The sequence below is a fragment of the Lissotriton helveticus genome, chromosome 2_1 (genome assembly GCF_964261635.1).
Source record: "Lissotriton helveticus chromosome 2_1, aLisHel1.1, whole genome shotgun sequence".
NCBI classification, from domain to species: domain Eukaryota; kingdom Metazoa; phylum Chordata; class Amphibia; order Caudata; family Salamandridae; genus Lissotriton; species Lissotriton helveticus.
The window spans coordinates 791,588,369-791,612,370 of record NC_136059.1 but is presented as its reverse complement, the minus strand read 5'-3'; the positions used below and the strand labels follow the sequence as shown (position 1 = coordinate 791,612,370).

Below are 24,002 nucleotides of genomic sequence, written 5' to 3'. Positions count from 1 at the left end.
AATCCGTTGGCACCCAGTGGCTGGAATGAGTGGTCGGCCCGTCAGGCCCCCCGAGCAGAGCCCGCGCACAGGTCGTTCCGTATATAATGCCCTAGGGGCAACCGTGTCAGAGTCTTGTCAGCGGGGTAAACACAGCTCCCACCAGACCTGAGAGCCGGCCAGCCCCCAGCACATCAGCCCCCGGCAGCAACAGGAGCACCTCGGGTAGGATAGGGCAGAGGAGGGCGAGATCAGAGGGCGTACGCCCCAGCCGCAGCCGCCGGCGGGACCACGCACTCAGTGGCACAAGAGCACCGGTGGTGCCCGCCGCCGCCTTGCGTGAGAGCAGTGTTAGGCCCCGCTGGGCCTGGTAGGAGTCCTCAGTGGTAAAGGATTGCGCCCCTGGGGGTGTCCCCCGCTGCCTCCGGCGAGATCAGGGGCCCAGCCGCCCGCCGCGCACAGGTGTAGCGATATGGCCAACCGGGTCCGGGTGAAGTCCTCCAGGCGGAGGGTCGCGTCCTTGGGGATGGCCGCCGCGGCCTCCGCCGGTTCCAGGGTGCAGAAACCCGACCCTTCGCCGCCGCTGCAGGGGAAGTGGCGCGGTGCTCAGCCCTACTCCCCAGTGCCGCTTTCTCAGGGGGGGGGGCGAGACTCACCTCCGCCAGTCCACGGCACTCGTCCAGCAGGATTCCCGCAGTTCCGGCCGGGTTGCGCGATGATGAGGCCTAGCCGCCTCGTGTAAAGCCACGGCCTCAGGTGTCACAGCTCCCGGTCCCGGCCAGCGGCCCTCCACAGCAACGACCCTCGGGGCACTCTCAAGGCGCCGTAACTCAGGCTCTGGGCGTCGGATCTCCTCCAGATTTGGACCGGCGCCGCGTCACAGGTGCATCCAGCAGCGGTGCGAATTTCAGGCATCCATCTGCAGGGGAAGCGAATGAAAGCAGGATAATGCTGGCCAGGCAGCCAGAGCCTCACAGAGGTGCGGCCATTAGCTAGTGCGCCCCCTAGTGCCCCCTACAGTAGGTTTAAAAACTTGAATTTGGCTAGCAGAAGTGCCAACAAGAAGAAAGTTTATAGTAAAAGTAGATTGCTAAACAGGGGTTAGGTCAGAAGATAAGGATGACTTCTCTTTAAAACTATTAAGCTTCTTGCCATGATGTGAGGAGGACCTTTTAAAATGTTTATACATTGTTTCAGGTGAGGAGATCATAGACCTTGGGCAGGAAGATTTTGGTGTAGATCTCGATCCACTCCATGCCCCTGCAATTTACAGTTTGGGTTCCCTCTCTCTGATTGCACTGGGATCCACAAGTGTGTAGAGGTCAACATCCAAGGCTTTGTGTCTAAGTTCCATAGAGCAGAAGTAGCTGATCCATGGGCTGAATAAAAATATTAGTCGTGAAGCACAATTTCTAAGGATGGAAGGCTCAATATTTTAGCAGGGTTAGTCTCTTATGGAAACAAGACAGAAAAACAGCAAAAATTCTGAATACTCAGTGTCTCTGTGTTGAGATCCCGAAAAAATTAACTTGTCGTTGGTATCGATGGCCTTTTACGTAACATTGCTCCATCACTTCCTGTGAGCTTGCCAGATGATTTAGATGATGCAGGACTGCACACCTGGCATCACTGTCTGGAAATGGTAAAAGATTTTCTGTATTCAGGCTCAGAGCTGCACTGGTGACATAATCAGGCACATGCATCAATGTAGGCTTTTGCGATACCTTAATTGCGATTATTAAGGAATAGCAATAGCCTATGCATGTAGGTATCGCTATAAAATTAGCGATTCCCAAACATTCCTTAATTGTGACTCTCAAATAGCAAGTCACAATTAAGGAATGCCTTCCCATTCATTCCTACGGGCCGACAGGCCCATAGGAATGAATGGGAAACTGCATAAGCAATTTGCGAGTACCCAATAGGTACTTGCAAATTGCGCATGCAATTCCAAGGGTGCAAAGGTGTCAAAAGGACACCCTGTTGCACCCCTGAAATTGATCTGTGCACACATTGCGCACACACATGCCCTAAGGGCATGTGTGTGTGTAACCTACAGCTTTGAAAAATGCACTTTAGTGCATTTTTGAAAGTTTTTGCATATTAGCATCAAGTTCAAATTGATGGTAATTTGCGACCTCTATTAGAGAAATCGCTATTTGCAATTTCATCATGCATTGCAATTAAGGAATCGCAATTTGCCATTCCTTAAATGCAATTGCAATTTAAGAAATCACAATAAATTGCGATTTCTTAAATTGCGAGAGCCGTACAGTTTGATGCATAGCAGAAGCCCTTATTGCGGGTGCAAACAACCGATTTTTGCGAATCGCACCGTTTGAGTTTGCATAAAAAGGTTGATGCATGTGTCTGTAAGTATGTAAGACTGTGAGACAGGTGCCAAGCAACCCTCTGGACTTTCTCCACCCTCTATGAAGAATAAAGCAAATTAGCAGAGGAAAAGGCAATGGAAGACATGCCAATGGTAGCTACAACTTCCAGGAGGAATACAGAATGTGCTGGTTGCTGGTGTTATAAGGTGTATGGGGCCATACTGGACACCAGCACAGAGATAGCAAATTTACAGAGAAGCTCTAAATTGAGAGCCTATGCTGCCCGTTGAATCCCTGTGTTAAACTGCTTCGCAAACACAATCAGCTATTGGCATTTCATATTCAGTTACCTATTATTTGAGAAAGTGGACAACCTCTAAACTTAGTTTTACTATTTATGTAAAGGAGTTTTGACCCATCGGGATGCTACTACTACCACATGGGACGCTATACCACTACAAAAGCATCAGGCATCCATCCCATTGTTGTAGCAGAATTTTCTTTTCAAATCTGCCAGATATATTAATCAAAGAAAGAGTTGTTGGGCACTTCTATTCACAAGACTTGACGTTATAATTCATTTTTCGCTTACTCATTAGCAAATGCAACACAAATCAGAATAGGAGGGCAACTCTAATGTACTGATGCACCATAAGAGAACCAGTTGGCCATGACTAGTGTTAATGGTGAATTATCCAAATCGGATTCAGATATCCTACAACACTCAAAGTACTGAAACTTTCTGATCGGACAAACAATTTAAGTAAGTAATTAACTAATGTTTCATCAACATGTACTCAGAATTTCTGACCTCTCACTGTAACAGTTACTTCTGTAATTGTGTTAGGACCTACTTGCACCTGAACATCTTATTTATGGTGAAAGTCTAGAATTGCTGAAAAGATATGGCTGCTTGAAATCATGAAGTGTCTGTAATAATATGTGAGCAATGCTCTTTCAGTGCTCTCAAGTCTACTGCATACAAATTTAAGAAAATATTTACCATAACTACCACAGCCTTAGCGATTCATTTTGATGTGGCTAGGAGTAATCATAGAGTTCATCTCCAGACTTTACCTGGAGCAATTCAGTCAACCAAAGTTTGTGTGGCCTATTCATTTTGATTACATTTTCTTGCCATGTGAGAGCATGGGCCCACATTTGTGTATCATTTTCGAAGGATTTTCAACCATAGTTAAATGTAGAACTGCACTTTTTGTGACAAATTACCACCCTCAAAGTAGTCAGAAAAAAGTCAATGAAATATGCAGTGTCTTCAATTTTAATGTTACTCTCATGAAAAGGATCAGGTGTAATTTTTACCATTTGCTGGATTCACCCACAGCAATAGTTAGCTCCTGGCTGCTAAGATTCTTCAATAGTATGGGCACAAATGTTATCATACTTGAATTAGTTGGGATGCCAGCTTTGATTCCAGTCCCAATGACCTCTTCACAAGTCAGATCTTATGTACACTGTCTCCAGGACCTTTGTGCCAACTTGTTTAGAGCAAAGCAAGACATTAAAAGATTAGCAGCTAAACACTGATGATCAGCACCAGTGAATTTTTAAGGTGACTTATCATGGCTACGAAGAATCTCATTAGAATCCTCTCAATTACAAACAGTTCAGCGTCAACAATAACATAATCATCTTGTATTGGTCGCACCATAGCCAATCTAACAACACATTTAAGAGGAATTTGAAGTCTGGTAACTCCTGTAGTTTGCTCTCGGAGGTTAGCAGTTGTTAGATTTTATAGGCTGAAAGAGGATTAGATGTGGGAACTTGAAACTAATCATTTATGCTCCACCATTGGTAAAGACCTTTCATCACAAGAATCCTGAGGAGTCTGACCCAAGACTAAAGGGTCGATTACGATGCCGTTCGGAAGGGCTCCGAATCGGATTCGGGTTTGCCGAATCCGATATGGACACCTTGTTTCTGACCGAATCGTACACAGTTCCCAACAACTGATTACGATGCATATAAACCGGTAGGGCTGTCCGAATCGGTTCCAAAAGGTATTCGGACAGGTCGTGTCTTCCGGAGCCGAATCGTACGGACTCGGTTTCCGAGCGAGCGATTACGATGACCGATTCGGACAGCCGTTCTGATTTGGTTTCTCCAGAACAAATTGGCTGCCGGAATCTGTCTGTGGGGGCCGGTATCAGGCCCTCCTTCACCCAGGGCCCTCCGAATCGAGTCCGTGAGGGTACCCAAGGGACCCCTCTTCTAAGCATGAGCGTAAAATCCGTTCCGCTCGCGGATTTTCGGCAAATTCGCAATCCGCGAACTCTCGCGAACTTGCCGAAAATTCGTAAAATCCGTGCGAAGCGGATTTTTTGCTTGGTCGCACTTGCCAACTAGAATACTATACAATTTCGCGGGAGTAAACACTTGCGAACACGTAGATGCGGCGGGCAGCGACAATCTCGCAATTGCGAGATTACAAAATTTGCAATTTCGCACAAGAAATCCACCAGCAGGCAGCATAAACCTTGAAAATTATGATTTTTATCAGAATAACTCCTCAGGTTGACATTTGCCTGCACTTTTTCTTTGCAAGGAGTCCATTTTGTGGGGGGGGGGGAAGGAAGTGCCCCACAGTCTCCAACTTCCTGTTCCTGTCCAGCAGGCTCCTCCCAGTGCTTTCTTCATGTGCTGGTCACTTTGATTTGGATCTTGACCTGGAAGGATTACTTTTTGTGGATGCTGCTGGATATTTGGATTTTTGCAAAACTGAAAGCACTCAGCAGGTGCAAAAGTTCAATCTTATCATTAGTAACCATTCCCTGTAGTGCTTCCTGAGGGGCCCCTTCAGAGTTCATTTGCCTACTTGCAACTATTCTATGACCCTGCTCTGACCCTCACAGCAGGCTCAGAGAATAGCTACAAGTATACAACAAAGGTCCTGTTAAAAAAATTACACTGCAACAGAAAGCAATTACAGACAAAACTGAAAGCACTCAGCAGGTGTAAAAGTTCAATCTTATCATTAGTAACCATTCCCTGTAGTGCTTCCTGAGGGGCCCCTTCAGAGTTCAGTTGCCTACTTGCAACTATTCTATGACCCTGCTCTGACCCTCACAGCAGGCTCAGAGAATAGCTACAAGTAGGCCACAAAGGTCCTGTGAAAAAAAATTGCACTGCAACAGAAAGCAAATTACAGATAAGGAAGCAGGTGCCAGCCAGACTGGAAGTTTAAATTCAGTGACACATTAATCAACCCCAAATTAATTCATGTCAGTTGAAGCAGGGCAGGTGTGCTTGCTTTTTTTCACCCCCATAATCTACAGTGATAAACCAACCAGAGGGTGGCAGTGATGTACCAGAGGGTGGCATGGGTGTACCAGAGGGTGGCAGTGGTGAAACAGAGGGTGCTGTCAACCTGTGATGATGAACCAGACGTAGAAACAACATAGTCGCGGCCGTTGCGAGCCGACAAGTAAGTTCGCAATTGCGAACTGGTACACAACCCTCGCGAACTGGCAGAAACCCTTGCGAACACAAAAAAAATCCGCAAATTCGCGAGAGTTCGCGGATTTTGCGGATTGCGAATCCGTAAATATGCAAGTTCGCGGATTGCCAATTCGCAAAATCCACCCATGCGTACCCTCTTCCCAACCATGCACAGTGTGGCCTGGGGTGCCTGCCATAGGGTGGAAGGTTTTCCCCAGCTACCCCTTTCTTCAATAGGAGCACAGGCTCTCATTGAAGTTAATGGGAGTCTGACCGAATCGTATCCAGAAGCATCTGGCTACATTCACAGCGCTCAATCGGACTCACCCGATCCGAGTCGTCCGGAAAGCATTCCGGGAACGATTCGGTAGGAATGCTTTCCGGACAAGATCGTTATGTTCCCCTAAGTTGGAAGGTGTGGTGGAGTGGTGTTTGGCCGTCCAGATACGTCCGGAGCAGCTCCTCCACTAGGGCGGAGGAGCGTCGCCCCACTGCTTTCTCGCAGTGCGAGAAGCAGAAACATAAAATGGTAATAACTTTTAGTTATTACCATTTTATGTTTGGTTGCGGGCGGGTGGGGCTGCTCTCAGAGCACGGCAGGGAAGGAGTTGTGTGCCTGTCCACTTCCGAGTGCGCAAAGACTGTTTGGTCGGCCCCCTGGGGCCTCCCAAACCAGTCATAAGTACTCCGCCCTTCTCCATGTGGGCTGCAATGCAGCCTACATGGAGAAAATGGCCTCTCCATAAGCCCCTGGCTCGGCGGTGTCCCGACCAATCACAACACTTTTTATTAAATGTCATCCCTGTGTGGCCCCCCTGCCCTCCCCGGGCAGGCTCCCTTGACCACCCCGCGCAGCCCCCCTGACCTCCCTGTGCAGCCCCCCTGACCTCCCCGTGCAGCCCCCCCTGACCTCCCCGCGCAGCCCCCCCTGACCTCCCCGCGCAGCCCCCCCTGACCTCCCCGCGCAGCCCCCCCTGACCTCCCCGCGCGACGACCTCCTGCTCGACACCCCAAGACCCCCACCCGCGTGACACACCCTCCTGACCCCCTGTCCGACACCCCTGACCCTCCCGTGCGACACACCCTAGACCCCTTCAGTGCAACACGGCCCCCTCTGACACCCCGCGACACCCCCCCCTCTCCCCCCCCACATCCCTGCGCTAATCCTAATCTGCCGGTTTTAAACAATCCTCAGAAAATAATACACGGAGCAGAGTGAAAATGGAGATCGTGTGCTTTGAAGAAATGTTGTTCTTTCCGCCTCCCCTGCAGACCCACACCTTTGTAGACTTGCCTCTGTTTCCATGGTGTCGTTTTAGACGGTAAATGATTTATGCAAAAGCTCCTCTGACGTTCTCACTTTGCATGTCAACTAAGGTTCACCTACGTTGATTTCCCTTCACCTCCTTGATTCCGACACAATGAGATAAGCATATTTCTTTGCATATGTCGTTTTCAGAAACTACACTTCGATTATTTTTCTCCACTTTTTACTCCACTAGAAATATATATTTAGTGTTCTAATAATGACTTTGCTTCTGGCTCGCAAGGTAGCATTTACACGAGTCTGCTTTTACCATGCCTACTGCTGATACTAGTTTTGCATACCGGCTGCTCAGGGTTGTGCATTCACAAATGTACAACTGAAAATCATCATCGAAGCTTCTGAGCTCACCCATCAAGATCTTTAGAAATGGCTTTTTGCAGCGATGCACAGCTGCTTGTCCACTGTTTAGTTTTACTTTTAAAATCCTAGCATTTGAAATTGTAAACTCAAGAAAAAATTAGGCAGTTGATCAACTTGACACATATTAGCTTTTTTTTAATGTACGCTGAATAATATAGCGCAAACAAACTACAATTGAAATAGAGGCGCAGCGAGAAGCAATGGAGCCCAGTGTAAGCAAGAGAAATGACCCCTCCCCCCGCTCCCATGTCAAGGTAAGTAGTTAAAAAGGCCACTACTGGAGTTTAAGAGGGAGGAGGGGGCCCTCAAACCCTGGGCCCTGTGCCACTGCCAACCCCCTGGTTAATGCAACATAGCTGAAGGGAGCAGAGGGGTTGATAAAAGGGGTGCAGCAGACCTGGGGAGATTAGCAGATGAGAGGGATGCACAGAGGCGCAGGTGGGAAGTGAAAAAGGGCACAACAGGGATGAGGAGCAGGGCGCGTGGCAGGTGAGAGAAAAAGAGGAGCTCAGCAGGGCAGGAGGGAGGTAGCAGGGTTGAAAAGGAGGGAAGCAGTGGACGAAGGCAGTAGGGGGGGGGAGTGAAAAAGGGCACAACAGGGATGTGGAGCAGGGCGCGTGGCAGATGAGAGAAAAAGAGGAGCTCGGCAGGAGGGAGGCAGCAGGGTTGAAAAGGAGGGAAGCAGTGGACGAAGGCAGTAGGGCTGGCGAGGAGAGAATCATGGAGCAGAGATACAATAAGATATGGGAAGGAGCATCGCGGGATGGTAGTGGAACTTCAAAGGGCCCCCATTTTGCCAGGTGGGTAGTGAAAAAGACAGGATCCTTACTGCCCTGGGAACCTGCGACACTGCACCTGCTGCAATATTGATAGCTACGACTATGATTTGAAAGGTGGCAATATAGACAGTAAGATCATACATGCTGGCCATACACTTATTTGAGGTATGGGGCCAAAATGTATCACATTTAACACCAACAACGTCCAAAATCCAAAGTAACATTCCCTTTCTTGCAATAATTCCCAGAACGTGTGTGGTATTCATTCTATGTTATCGAAGGTGGTCGTAGTATACACAACTAACATTGGTTTGATTGAGATTGACTAGTGTAAAAATGACAATACTCAATAAAACAGTACAATTATATAAGCAACGAACAACCAGATGAAATGATTTAAAAAGGGTGGGTGTCAATGTCTGAATAAATCTAAGCCGCCGGTAGCTGGATATCTACTTTAATTGTGACTCTGTTAATCGTTGTTTATACAGCCCTACTCAGATAGTAACTTTTACGTATTCCCGTGGCGCAACTGGAAACAGACTTCCAAGCTGATGAATCAAAGCTTTAAGTGCATAGCTGTATTCATGGATGGAAGAGACTTGCTTAAATTAGGTTCACACTACACTGTAAAAGGCTGGGTAGACCTGAGTCTCACTGGAGCTCTGCAGTCTGGATTATGAAGTTGTGGGTGCTCTGGAAGGTGCCCAAGGTGGTAAAATATCTAATATGTTATCTTTCTTACAACTTTAACACCCTAGATGTCATAATTGAGCTCTGTTTTCCACCAAATTAGACTTCTTCATCAAATCCTATCATGTCTTACTCCAGAAGGCAGAATTACAACCATCACTGCCTTGGCGGGCTCTATGTTGCATTTTGGGGATTTTCTTTATCAGGAGATCCCCAAGGAAAGAATGAAGTTGCTGCAGATTGGCCATAATGCAGTTGCACATTGGAGGCTGCCAGTGCCATTCTTCATGCCTCTCACAGCATCCTGTCTCATACAGAATAACTTTAAAGTACTCTGCATTATCCGTACAGCAATGCATAACATCCCTGGGCTTCTTAAAGACAGGCGTTCATTTAAAGTTACATTAAATTGGCTGAGATATTCTGAGAACCTCCTTCTCGGTGTTCCGAAAAAATAGAGATTTAGCTTTTTCGGTCATAACCTAAATGGTGTTGCGTTATGCACTGCTAGTACAGGATACTGATTAACTGTAAGTTAAATAGTATAATGATTGAAGAGACGAAGTGATCTGTATTTTAACAAATCTCCTCTTGCTTATTACATTAGTAATGCTCCAGCCTCCTTCCCTGTAATATGTTTCACGTCAGCAGGGGCAGGGTTTAAAACTTAGATAAAACACTGCATTATCATCATCATCATCTTTATTTTGACAATGTTGTCATAAAAGAAGTCACATGTTTAAACAATTAAAAATGAATACAGTACATATATAAATAAGACGATAGATAAGAAAAAAATACGAGTGCCCACACAGCTTATCATTACATATCAGTCAGTGAAACAAGGAGAAAATGAACAGGTGTCCGTATGTTCCTCCTTTACAATCTAAAATATAAGTGCAAGCGCCAAAGGCTTTGTACAACTGTGGAAGCTGGGTCCAAATTCAGACAGCATTTATATACAACCTTCTTTTGTTCCACATGGCTCCCAAGAATTTTGTAACAACAAATACAATCACAGGTGAAAGATCCGTTTTAAGTATTCTAAAAGCTTGCATGCAGTGAGTTATCCCCAAATTTCTACATAGAGGGACAATCCAACCCCTCCTGGATTTTTTATAGACGGGGCAAAAGAACAAAACATGCATTTCATTTTCCTGCTCCGAAATACAACCAGGGCAATTTTTTGGGGAGGACGGACACCACTTACTCGTGAGGGCTCTAATAGGCAGGGTGCCATGTCTCCATTGGAGGTACAACTTTCTCAAAGCAGCAGGACTAACATCATCTAGGACAGGCTCAAATTGATAAAAGTCTTTAATCATTAAAAAAGTACCGGTTAAGGTACCAATTTGAGCATTCGATGTAAGAGCGGTTAGTTTATTTGCGTAGTAGTTTCAGTTTCAGTTTCAAAATGCTTTATTCGGTTTGTACAAGTACAACCATATAGCAACACATATCAATACAGTTTGAAAACATATTTGTGTAAGTCGAATAATGAAACTTATTAAAATTACATCAATAGCCATGCCAGTCTTATTAAGTCCATAAGATATATCTCATTGATAAACAGAATTAAATTTGGTCACTATGTATTATTTAGCAGCAGTTAAGGTTTAGTGCAAAACACGCCAAGTAGAAAAAAGTGCAAATCAGCAAAGACCTATATTGAGCATAAAGTGCAGTTAGTATGTGCAAAATATGCAAAGTTATAAATAAAGTGCAACGTCTGTTTGGTCTCTTAGGTATTTTAGCAGCGGTTTGTTTACAAAAAGTTGGAAAAAGGCATTAGTGCAAGAAAAAGCGCAAAGCCGGAAGATAATCATTATCAAGGATACAATCAACAATTAAAAATACAGAATGGATAAAATTCATATAAGAGAAATGCACATAGTTTAACAGTAACTCACAGTTATTCATTGGATGTGTTTACCAAAAGGAAAGAAGGGGGCTCATATAATAATTGATTTCCTATGCCCAATACATTTAAGAATATAGATGGCTACACGGTAACACACATTCGGGGAGGACAAGTCAAACAACAATTGCATTGCAGCTCTTATATTGCACGTACTGTGTTCCAAAAATAGTTGCTTCAAATAAAACTTTCTAAAACCAGAATAAAAGTTACAAAATAGAAAAAAGTGGCAGATACTCTGTTTAGATTTCCCGTCACATGGGCACAGACATAACCCAGGTTTTTTAACAGTAGGGAAAGCCACCAGATGGTGGACTATACCCAACCTTAGGCGTGCTAAAACAAAGCGATGGGAATTAATATTAACAAATGTGAGATAGAATGAAAATCCTATGCTTAGATTATACTCCAGATACAGTTTAAACGTACTTTGCATAGCATACTTCTTCGTTCTGGTCCCTTTTGCGTGATCCATAAAGATGGTTTTAAGGTCACGCTTCGTTAAAACAGATTCTGATAAAATATCTTTAAAAATATCCTGATCAAAAAGGATCTTGTACCAGAAGAAAATGTGTTTTAACCAGGGAATTTTCGAGTGCTGATCCAGTTTAATACAGTCTAAAATTACTTCCTGGGTGAACTTAGTTTCTTTTTTAGCCCATATGGATCGCCAAAGGGAAAGAGGACGCAGTGCGATCAAATCTGTGGCATGGTTTAAACCTAGCTCTCTATGAGTGATCTCATTTGACGCTGAAACAGGGAGACATAGTAAACGTTTCAGGTACCTGTTTTCCTCTTGCTCGATGGATTGGGCAATCTGGGGATTATATCCCCATATCCCTGCTCCATATAGGGCAGAGGACATGCACCTTGAGTTGTAGATAGAAATCATCTCTCTTATTCTGCGACCCCCCAGTTTAGAAGCAAATCTGAAGATACAATTTGTGTTTCTAGTCATCTTCATGCCTACACAGGATTGCTCGTTTGCCCATCTCCCGTCTCCTGAGAAGGTAATACCTAAATAGCAAAAATGTTGAACAGACTCTAGTTTGTCCCCATCTAAAAAGAATGACTTGCTTTTCTTTGGTTTCTTACCACAGGTCATAGTCATAGTCTTGCCTTTGTTAATTTTAAGCTTTCTGCCCTTAATAAAAATGTCAAATTTCTCAATTAGCTTTTGGAGCCCATTCGCGGTCCTGGAAATCAGGACCGCGTCGTCCGCATATAAGAGGACGGGTATTTGTTTCCCATTAATAATGGGGGCATCAACAAAAGATTCTTGTAGGGATTGGTCAACCTGATTTATAAAAAGGGAGAACAACAAGGGAACTAGCACGCACCCTTGTCGGATCCCTCTACCGATTTTAAAAAAGGGGGTGCATTCTCCGTCTGATCCGAATCTGACTTTGCTTGAAAGGCTGCTATACATTCTGGCCAATAGGTGAATAATCTCCGGGGGAGCGCCCATGGCGAGTAGTGTTGGCCAGAGCAGTGCATGTTCCACTAGATCGAATGCGGAACTTAGATCGGCAAAGCACATAAACAAGTTCCCCTCCTTGGCTCTTGTGTACTTGCCGATAATAAGTTCACGGTTCACGCACTGCTCCATGGTGCCTATACCTCTTCGGAACCCATACTGAATAGGTGAAAGGACATTTTTATCTTCAACCCAGGATTCTAGTCTTACCAGAAGCACGCGACTCAGTATCTTAAGCGACGAGTCTAAGAGAGAGATTGGGCGATAGTTTCGTGCTTCAGCCCTTGAACCCTTTTTGAAGAGTGGCACCAAGATGGATTGACCCCATGAGGTTGGTAACTCATCCTCAATAGCAGCATTAAAGTAGCGTGTTAAAATAGGGGCCCATAAGGCGATCTCGGATTTGAAGAAGTCCACAGGGACCCCGTCTGGGCCCGGGGCTTTCCCCCCCTTACTCTTCTCAATTGCCTCAATCACCTCATTTAAAGACACCGAAAACAATAATTTCTCCCATTTAAAACAGGTTGGCATATCAGTTAGGACATTAAGATTTAAAACCGGAATAAAATCATGAGTAAAATCAGAGTTAAAAATCTCAGTAAAATGTACAATCCAGGCCTGACAACTGACGTGTGAGGTTAGTTCAGGGATATTGTCGTTCTTCAAGAACGGACTGTTTACAGTGTCCCAAAAAAGTTTATGATCTTTGGTTTCTGCAGCCTGATCTAATTTTGCCCAGGCCTCGTCCTGTAATTCTTTCTTCCGGGTGGATAGTGCAATTTTATAGTTGTGGCGCTCTTCCCTAATCTTGCAAGGGTCTCTTGGTGTGGCATCAAGCGAAATTTTTAACCTTTTTAATGACTGAGCGCAATTGTCATCAAACCACGCCGTCTTGACTTTTCTTGGTTTCCGGTTATTGCGTGTCAGTGATTTCTCAATAGTCTTTGTTATGGTTAAAAATTTAGATAGCAGGGTTTGTGGGCGTGGTGTCGGGGATAGGCAGTAGTTCACCTCTCCGCTGCGGATAGTGATTACATTGGTAACAAATTTAACGGGATCAACTTTTGTCCACTTCACCCTTGTCCCGTTCGGTCTTCCTACAGCGATGTCCTGGATTGGTTGAACATATGTATTCCTTTTGGTCCCCCAACCCAGCAGTTCGACAGATACACTGTTGTGATCACTGACCGTTTGTTCAATCACCCAAACATTGATATAGGTTACAGAACAAGATACCATGATATGATCAATAAAAGATTGGCTATTCCTTCCATGGAATGTCGGACATCTGGCGTTGTTTGCATTCTTATTGCATTCAAGGAGTTCCAGGTCGTATTTAGCCAATAAGTTATTCAGAGCGCTGCCAAAGTTGTTATGAGGGAAGTGATTGTAAACACATGTTGTTTCCCTTCCCGAGTACTCCTCCCTGTGGCCGCATGCCCCCTTGAGTGCATAGGTACATGGTTTGATGTTAAAATCTCCTGCCCACAATATGGCAGCTGGTTTAGGTGTACTTAGTAACATTGCATCGATGGCCTGCTCGATATCAGAAATAAACGTTCCCTGTTTATGCCCCGCAATATTGTTGTAAAAATTCACTATTATTAAGTCTCTATATCCGCTGTGGGCCAAACGCAGAACGGAAGCATGTTCTCCTAAAACTACCTGATCAGTAACACGGAACTCGGTCAGTGCAGTAGATATCAGAGTCACTAGCCCACCCTTGGCTCGACCAGCCTGGGAAGCCACGGCCAACACATTGAAAGAAGTATATCCCTCAACGTGTGCTTCAGCCCTAACCCAGGTTTCTTGCAGGCAGATTATGTCATAACCCTGTTTAATAAAGTCGGCCCATATGGGGGTGTTTACTTTAGAAGCTAACCCAGCTATATTCCACGTAATAGCCCTCAAGGACTCATCCAAGGCTACTTTGGATGGATCAGTAACAATTGTGGCTGATGGTATTATTGGGTTTCCCAGGTGGTTTTCAACAATACATGTGATGTTTTCTATCGCGGTTGAATCATTTGGGTTTGCTACAGGGATGACTGTTGGAGGTTCCCAAGCTGTATTACCGGCCATTAACCTAGGGGCCTCAATTGCCGGAAGTTCTTCAGCCGGGGTATTCTCGAGTCAATCATTTTCGTCTAAACAATTAAATATCTGGAATCTATTTGATGTTGGAACTGCAAATTGACCATAAATATTCGTTCCGGACCCAGTGGCATTGTGGTTGTTAAAGTAGTTGGGGTTTAGCATACTATATAGATTCATAGGATGTTGTGGAACATACTGATTATTGGGGTCATGGGAGGTCGTGGGGTACCCAACTGATTGCGCTGGAGCCTGCTGTACTGGAGGATAAGGCGTGTTAATTGCTCTGGGATGTTTAAAATTCTGCACCGGAATCTTAAAGCCCACCAGATTTCTATAAAAATAGTCCAGTGGGAACAGGGTGGTATTGTAATCGTTATCTGAGGGAATGGGCGCGTTCAAGATGGAGTCTCTTGCCCAATCGGTGGTTTTGTAGTTTATGATTATACAATCCCCGCTAATTTCCTTTTTGCTGGGGCCCACCCACCCTACCCTTTGAGTTGAAATGATCTGGCCCGCCCCACTTAGGGGGAATCCGCAATTGTGAACAAGCCAGTGTAAAATTTTGTTTTTAAGTGTTTCACTATTTTCAAACTGGGAGGGTTTAAGTTTTGGGACGTTGGCAAGAATAGCCACATATGGCCTACTTTCTGGTGGAAGATTGATCACAGCAGGAATAATGTTATTATAATAACTACGTGCTGGAGGATTCCCGCTTACTGAAGAGTGACCCGTGTGCATCTCTCCTCTTACCCTAGAGGAAGAGGATGTTGAAGGCCCATTGGAGGTATTGGCTGTAGTATTAGTATGAGAATTAGCAGGCTTTCCAGGAGCTGCCATTGGGATCACATTTCTGGCAAGTGGAACCTGAGATTTAGATGTATTATTGACAGTCGTATTAGCCTTATTCGCAGTCGGTACATTCAAGATGGTTTGGGTAACTTGTGGGCCCAAGTGTCCGAGGATGTCTAATTTGGCTAAACCCAATTTCTCCAGGTTTTCCACCTTATTACATATTTGCTCGAGCTTGTCATTGAGGGGAGCAATAAGGAGCTTCATGGCATCCATGATGTGACCCATTATAGAATCGCCGTTGACTGTGGTTCCCAAATTTGATTCTGGTGGTTTACTTCCATTTGTCTGTTCTGATAATGCCTTCTTTCTTCTACCCTTTTGTTTGGCACACCCCCTAGCAATGGCAGGTGGTTTTCTATTATGCATGCGTCTGGGTCTACGATGGACAGTGCCATGATTAGTCGTACTATCGAAACTGCTGTTATTAGCGAGGTCAATTGTGTGAATGGGGTCTTCATTATCGCCGGGAATCAAGATTGCACTAGGCGCCTTGCCAGGCCCCGGTTCCTCAGATGATGTTACATTAATCTGTAGATTAGGAGTTAGGGACAGCCGGCTATCCCTATCTTGAAATACTGCTGGAAGTGTAAGAGGATCTTCCGTCGGGGGTGGCGCAGCCCCGGGGAGACCTGTGTAAGATTGCATCAAGATGGAATCATTTGATAATGCTGTCACATTTATGTTATGAACATTACTGTCGCCAGGTTGTGCTATCTGCTGAATTAAGCAAGTACTGGGTGGTAGGGACAATCGTCTCTCAGTATTTTCAATGGCGTTCGCAACCACCACGATTGTCTGTTGGAGCATGCGATCAATTGCAGTTAATGTTGGCAACGGTGTTTTAGTTTGAGTGGTGTTCCTTGTAACGGAACGTGTATTAATGGGCGTTTTTTTTGCCGTGCTCTTGGCGATGGATTTGGACTCCATAGGGGCCATTTGTAGTATGCTTTGAAAAACCGATATATAATACCTTGATGATCAGTGCTAAATTGAGCAGGGGGTAGTGCCCAGCCCAGGCTCCTCAGGCCTCTGAGGGCCACAGAGGGCCCGCCCTTTGCCCGGGCTTAGCCCCGGACACGGCCCCGCGCGCGGACCCGCGACGCGGGAAGGCCAGCCCCTTAAACAGCGCCTCCGGGCGCCAAGCCTCGACGCGACTTCCGCTCGTGTCGCGGAGGCTTCTGGGAGTTGTAGGTTCAACTCCCCCGCTCTGCGGCAGACCCGGTGTTGGAGGGCTGCGGCGGGGGGAGGAGACAGCAGGCGCGACAGTGGAGGCTCTGGACCCCTTTCAGGCGAGGCTGGTGGCAAATCTGGGTCCCAGGATGCGGACAGGCGAGCAGGAGGGCAGACAGGCGAGCAGGTAGGCTCGCGCGCTGAAACACAGTTATGCACCAACGTAGTACAATTTGGCCAAATACTTGCGAGGGACCTTAGTGCAGACAGACTCCGGGTCAGACCACATTTGCGGGAGACCTATTCTCCCAAATTCCTCTCTCACGTATTTCAGCCAGGGAAGTTTCCCCGCATTCGGGAGCCTTAAAACATCCGAGAGCTCTTGCCTATAGTTCTTGAGCTCAGGGGTGGTCCAAAGTCTCCGCCAGAAAGTTAGCGGTTTGAGGCCCAATTCCTCATCTATAGATCTGAGGCCCAAGTCAAACCTCAGCGGCAATATGGGTGTACTAATGGGGCAAAGCCACCAACTGTCTTAAAAATGTATTTTCCACGACGGCAATCGTGGATCCACACTGGTGACCCCAGAGTTCTCCGCCGTAGGTTACTGCCCCCGTGCCTGTAATTTGTATATTTCGAGAGGCGGGCAAATCGGTTTAACAGAGGATTTATTTAAAAGCTTGGTAATACCTCCCGCTAATTGGGCCAACTTCAGTTGGGATTTTATTTGATGTGGGACCCAGGTCATGGTTTCATTTAAAGTGAGCCCCAGATACTCAAATGCCTGGACCCTTTCTAACCGGACTCCACCCATCGTCGGATTTGGGCGTGTTGTAGCTGGAGGGTTAAAAAACATGAATTTTGTTTCGAGGGTGTTTATTTCCAAACCCCGTTCCAGACAAAATGACTCAAAGCCGTCCAGCACTCGTTGAATGCCCATGGGGGACTTTGAGAGCAATAAGGTATCGTCTGCGAACATGATAGCAGAGACCCGACAGCCGGCAAGTTTTGGAGCATCGCTGTTGGGTACCGCATTCGGGTGTGTGATTACCCCGTTGACGTAGAGGCAAAACAGGGTGGGCGCCAAGACACACCCCTGTCTCACCCCTCTGCCAACGGGGAATCTAGCTGACAAAGCTCCCTTTTTTCCCACACCTGACCTGCGCGAAGTTCTCCCTATGGAGTCGAATTATCATGTTCAAGAGGGGGAAAGGGATGCCCAGTTTTAAAAGCACAGTCCATAGTTTCCCGCGCGGAACCAAACCGAAGGCCGCACGGTGGTCCACAATGGCAGTATATAGTGAACCGCCCTCAATCTTAACGGTTTTCCAAAAAAGCAAGGTCAGTCGGAAAATCCGATCCGTAGTGGATACATTTTTCCTGAACACTGCCTGGTAAGGGCTTAAGATGGAAAACTCCTCTGTCCATTTTAAAAGGCGATCTAGAATCAGCCTCGCGAAGATTTTTTGTGGCACGTCGATGAGGCTGATAGGCCTGTAGTTGGCTGGGAGTAGAGAAGAACCCTTCTTGAAGATAGGGACTATCTCAGCTCCCAGCCAAGTACTAGGGACGGCCATGCCCCTTTGAATTGCATTAAATAAAACCGTTAGATAGGGGGCCCAAACCATGGGTTCGTGTTTGAAGAGGTCGCCTGGGAGTTTATCCAACCCTGCGCTTTGCCAACTGCAAGTTTGGAAATAGCAGCACGGACCTCTTCCTCAATAAAGTCTTCCTCATTAATTTGGGCAGTAGAGCTGGGCACTAACACCCCACATTCCATCTCATTAGTAAGATTCTCCCCTCCATAGAGGGTGCGAAAATGATCTTCCCACACATCCGCTGCAATATTAGGTGCTACTGCCGAAACCGGGTCAGGCGACCCCGTGTTGACAATAAGCCAGAACTTCCGTGGGTCTCTTGTTTTGAGAGCAGATATTAAATTGGCCCAGTTGTCATTATCCCACTCGGCCAGAGGAGTTCTACTTTCGCCTTTCTGCAGGCAGTGTTATACCAAGTGGGTCTGTTGCCCTCCCTTCTCCCTCTTCTCACTGGGGGATTTAAGACCTCTGCTAGAGTAGTAGATAATTCCTTATTAAGATCCCCTAGTTTTAAATAAACTTCAGGTGAGGGATCCTGCGGGATTAAAGCGCCAACCGCTCCCAATATCGGAATTGCCCGCGCATATATCTCCGCCACTAGCTCTGGGTGTGTTACCAGTTTGTCCCATCTAACCCTGCGTCTGCTATTAGATAAGAGTGCCCTATCATCTAGACCACTATCTGACTTGCAGGCGTCTTGTGGGACACCGGGAGATAAAAAGTCTAAAATCAGCGCGTTATGATCACTTTTGACCCTCATTTCCACCCTGAAATCAAGGACCTTATGCCAAGCACAGCTTTCGACAAATATATAGTCCAGCCGTGATTCCTGGCCAGGCTTATTAAAGGTGCAGTTTGAGGGGATATCCGATTTTACACGACCATTGCAGGCCCTAATTGAGTGGTTGAGCGTCATAGCCATGATTTGGACAGCCAATGGCGACCATGACCTGGGTGGGGGGCCCACCACTGGAGGTCTTTTCCAGTGGTCATCCTCCTCCAGGTTTACGCCATCCATCAGACCCAAGAGTGGCTCGAAATGAGGATTGAAATCTCCCCCTACCAAAAACGTGGTGCCCTGGGGAATCACATTTAGAAAAGAGGAGAGCTCCTCAATTAATCACATTTAGAAAAGAGGAGAGATCCTCAATTCTGCATTAAAAAATGATCCTTTTCCTTTGATCAACTTAGGAAAGGTAGAGATCTGCTGGAGGTGGAAGGGGAAAACAGGAAAGAAGCATCAAGCGGGTTAAAGGCACATACTGTGTGATGCACCTCTCCGAGTACCTTAGAAGACGACAGCCAGGTAATAGTGGCATCAATTACATCACATGACCTTTGGCATTACAGGAAGCAACATCATAGGACGCTTGGGTCCCTGCGTGGTGGAACAAACTCCCTCTTTAACATGTGCTGCATTACTAACCACTACGCAAACAAATTCTTGACAGAATGCTGAATAAATCATACATTCACCCCCTGTCAAGAGATCTGGGATAAATCCATTGTTCTTTTGCTCACCATACCACCCCAGTTTAGACCCAGCCATATGCAAATCAGTCTTAACCCTGTGCCTCATGGGAACAGTCCAGACCGAACTGCCAAATCAGGTCCTCCCTGGACCGGAAACAAGCATTCTGGGACCGGTTTCTGGGTATTAACCTTCATCAGCCAGGCTAGCTTGAATCCAGTCGCACAGTGAGCAAGGGACTAACCACATCAGTTTCTGGAAAGAAGTTAAAGCTCAACTCTTTTCCAATGGCTACAAATAACAATTTTAGGATAGTGTCTTCTGTACATGGTGGGTGTACAACAATAGGAAAATCATTTACAAAATCTAAATAACTACAGTTGGTGTTGCCCGTGTGACTGCATGGCCTAAGTCTCACACAGGTATGTGCCTGGAGAGTGCCACAAAAGCCACCATTGTTTGTTCTCGGACATCGAATAGATGTTTAGCCACAGGCACAGTGTAGAAATACATTATTCAAATAGCAATTGGGACTTTAGCTGCCATTCAACTGGATATTTGCATACTAATGTCGGGAAAGATTAGTCAGTAAATCAAAGGTCTGTTATTCCAAATACTTTATTGTACGACCCAGCAGCATTTGTATTTCACTTCACACCAGAGTCAAGGCTGTGGAAAATGTGTAATATTTTACTTGGCATAAGCTGCATCCATTTTGGCTGTGGCATCCATTTAGGTTTCCTTCATAATTCTTTCGTCCTTTCACTCTGCTTGTGCTATCTATTTTAGTTGACTACCTGACTCAGCTAAAAGCAATGGACATGCTGAGAGTTGTAGCTGCCAGTACATCTGTTAACTGTCAATCATCTATTGCTGCCATAAGCATTTCTGTTCCCCCTCCAACGTTGCTGACCATATTGTTTTTATCTGCCCATGTTTGTTGGTAACTATTCCTAAAACGTGCTCTCCCTATTTCTGTTCACGTGCTTACACTGCACAAAACCTGTATAAAAGACCTGTGTTCTGTGACTTCAATGTACTACCTCAGGCAGCAGTTGAGAGTGCTGTGTGGATGTGGTCCCACTCATGAGTGAATAAACTTATTTATTTCCTACTCTAGTGCTGATCTCTACTTTGTTGGTGTTTGAACGTGTGGACAAAAGTGTGACCCTTCACCAGTGTACCCCTAAAAAGGTATAATTCCACAAGGCAATGAAACACTCTTTTGTGCAGCCACTTGAGATACTGCATCGTGTATTGCTGGAACAGTTAGTGTACACTGTGGCCGATGTCGGAAGTTTTGGGTGTTTTGCATGAGGTTCAGTCTGTATTGAGAAAGACGTACCTCCTATACAAGACTTCCTAAAGGATAGCTGGTCAGAAGCACGGTCAGTGTGGATCCAATGGCCCTTCTTTAGCAATGACTGCAAAGTGTGAGCTGTTAGAAGACTGGTCCAGTGCAATGTACCTTCCCACTGAGTAATGCAAAGAGATATGAATAAAATATGCTGTGCCATACTCAGATATAGGAGAGCTTGAAGGGTGGGATGGCGTTGTTATGAAAGTGAAAAGTTGTTTGGCAGCTTCCGTCTGAATCTGCGGCCAAGAAAGAGAGGCTCACGGAAATACAGTCTCTGCTGATACAGTCTGGGTGTGACAGGAGCAAGGTGATGGAGCTTGCAAATATAACAGTGGCTTAGAAGCATTGTGTACTGTTTCCTCAGCTGAGGCACATGTTTTTATAAATAAAGTTGAATGGTTATCTCATTGAAACTAAAATATGACAGAACTGCAGCAACAAAGGTTAGGGCGAGTCCTGTAAAATATTTCTAAGAAGTCAAAGAGCCAGCAGCTCTCATATCTGTGAATGGTAGACATCAAGAAAGAAACATTCTACTATAGGAAATTCAGGTCACATGATGCTAAAGCCTCAAAAGGTAGCCTGTACAGAATCAGATTAAAATCCAACAGAGGATTCTCATGTGAGAAAGGTCTGGAATCCATCCGGTCTTCATCACTTTTTCAGTAGAAATTGGATCTCAACAAGAATCCAGAATTTTATCACTTGTGACAAAAAAATTACAAGTTAATGAATGTGGTGAAAGTAAATGTGATGGTCACCTAAAGGCATCGTAGCAGTAGCACTGAAATGAGGACAGCCAACTGGTGACTAGCAAAACGAATTGGAGTTATGAGGCCTTCTGAAATTTAAGATGATTGGATATTTGATGTACAGTTAAATGTTGCTGTTGCTAGAGCTGAGGGGCTAGAACTGAGACAAAGCCAGTTCTGGACCACCTGGATCAATGAACAGTAAATAAAAAAAAGAAAGTATCAGAATGTGAGGTACTTTGAGGATGGCACTGAACCAGCCAGCCTAATTCGAATACCTTTAGGCAGGGACGAAGGAACGAAAACCGGCCCTGGCAAAGTACTCGGCTCTAATCCCCCCCCCTCCCCCCTCCCGGGGGGTTGGGGTACCGCCGAGCTCTTTGCCAGGGCCGTTTTTCAGCCGTTTTTGTTACAGGGACGATTTTGCAGCTATGCTGCAAAAACGGCCCTGTAACAAAAACGGCCCCCATAGGCCCAAAACCGGCCCCCACCCGTGCGGCGCACCGGGGATTGCCCGGTGCCCGCTACGGCCAGTCCGGGCCTGCCTTTAGGCCCTATTTCATAAAACGCTTGATGAGTCAAACACAAAATCTTGAAGATAACTCTTTGCTCCACTGGAAACTAGTGTATAGAGGGATGTGCACTACAGATATGATCATTTTTTTAAAGATTGAAGACCAATAACACTGCCATATTTTGAATTAGTTGGAAGCTTGCACAGTGTGGTAGATGGAGACACAATTAGACAGACTATGATGTAATCTAACCACAGAAGTATTGCAGCTCCCCCCACAAGGGCATGCAAATGTGGAATAATGATAGAAGAAGCTTCCTTGAGACATAATCTGAAAGAAACAGGATGCTAAGACAGTACATAATTGATCCCTCAGTCTCAGCCCTTTATCAAGGTAGAACCCTATGCTCTTAACCTTGAAACAGGAGAAGGTGGGCAAGCCAAAGAGCATGCTCTCACAACCTATCCTGTCCGACCACCAAAACCTTCATTTTAGTGGCGTAGAGCTTCAACAAGACAAGTTTGATATTGTCTTTATAGGAGACAGAATCCACTCCAATGGACTGAATAACTGCCCTTATCAGCTTCATGTATATTTTGAACCGAGAACAATGAGCCAGGAAAGATGGCATAGGAAACTACTGATAGATCAGAGCAAAAAGGAGGCATTGCTAAAGACTGCCTCCGTCCTCTAAGGTAGGAAGAGAACAATGACAAGGCCACTGCGTGAATTCCAGCAGACCTGGCTGAACTTCACGTCGGCCCCAGACATTGCCACAGGATACAAAATCGCCCGACAAGACCGACAACACAAGGTTGCTCCACCACCGCAGAGAGCACGACTACCTTCATGGAACACCCCCCATTTCAAGTTCTGCATCACTGCAAAATACACCCCAAGAGGAATCCTTGTGTACCATTCCCACAGTCCATGAGCCAACTTCGCACACCACTCACCATCGAAGCCAAGCACTACAACCTCCTAGGAGACCTCAAATTTCCCCAGGAATAATATAATATAATCCACATTTGTAAAACGCACAATCACCCGCGAGGGTCTCTAGGCGCTGGGGGCCGTCGGGAAGATTAAGCAAGCTATTGCCCAGAGTCACATGGTGCTGGGCTAATCTGCCGCCGGTGCCAGGGATCGAATCGTGATCCCCAGATTACGGAGTCAGTCGTCCTAGCCACGACGCCACACCTCTTCCCAACTGACCCCAAATCCACTAACTCCATGGAGAGGCTAGGCAATCTCGAACTCACTAAACATGGCACTCAACTCGCCTACGGTGCCGGACACACCCTATACCCAGTCTTGGCCACCCAAAACAGGGTCAAGTTCAAAGTCACCACATCCCGCGTTAGGAACAAACCACACCATTGTACTCTTCCAGATAAATATCCCAGACTACAAGAAACCCTACACCATCAACCAGCCGGATGCACAGGAGTAACATCACAGAAGCAGAATGGGCCAGTTTACTATGCAAGTCCATACCAAACCCCGACAACATCAAAAGCAAAATAATCCAATTCAATAAATTGATAAACTGCTTCTCCGACTCTCTTGCACCCATCAAACACAACCAACAAACATTCCAACTGGTGCACTGATGACCTCTGAGCAACTAAACAGCACATCAAACAACTGGAAAGGAAATGGAGAACCAGTCAAGACAGCAACAACAAGGACACCTTCAAAGCCGCCCTTCGACTATACCACCAGCAGATCAAGGAAACCAAGAAAACAGCACTGGTGGAATTAATAGAACACAGCTCCAACTGCACCAAAGAAATCTTCACAGTTGTCAAATATTTCACCACATCAACCTCCAGCTCCAAAATCACCCAGTCACAAGTCTG

General features: G+C 45.8%; 1 protein-coding gene across 2 annotated transcripts in view; it reads right to left on the bottom strand.

The window, feature by feature from the left end:
- The window catches only part of PGGT1B (protein geranylgeranyltransferase type I subunit beta), a 315,684-nt gene that overhangs the window by 83,217 nt on the left and 208,465 nt on the right, over positions 1-24,002 (bottom strand). The window lies entirely within an intron of this gene.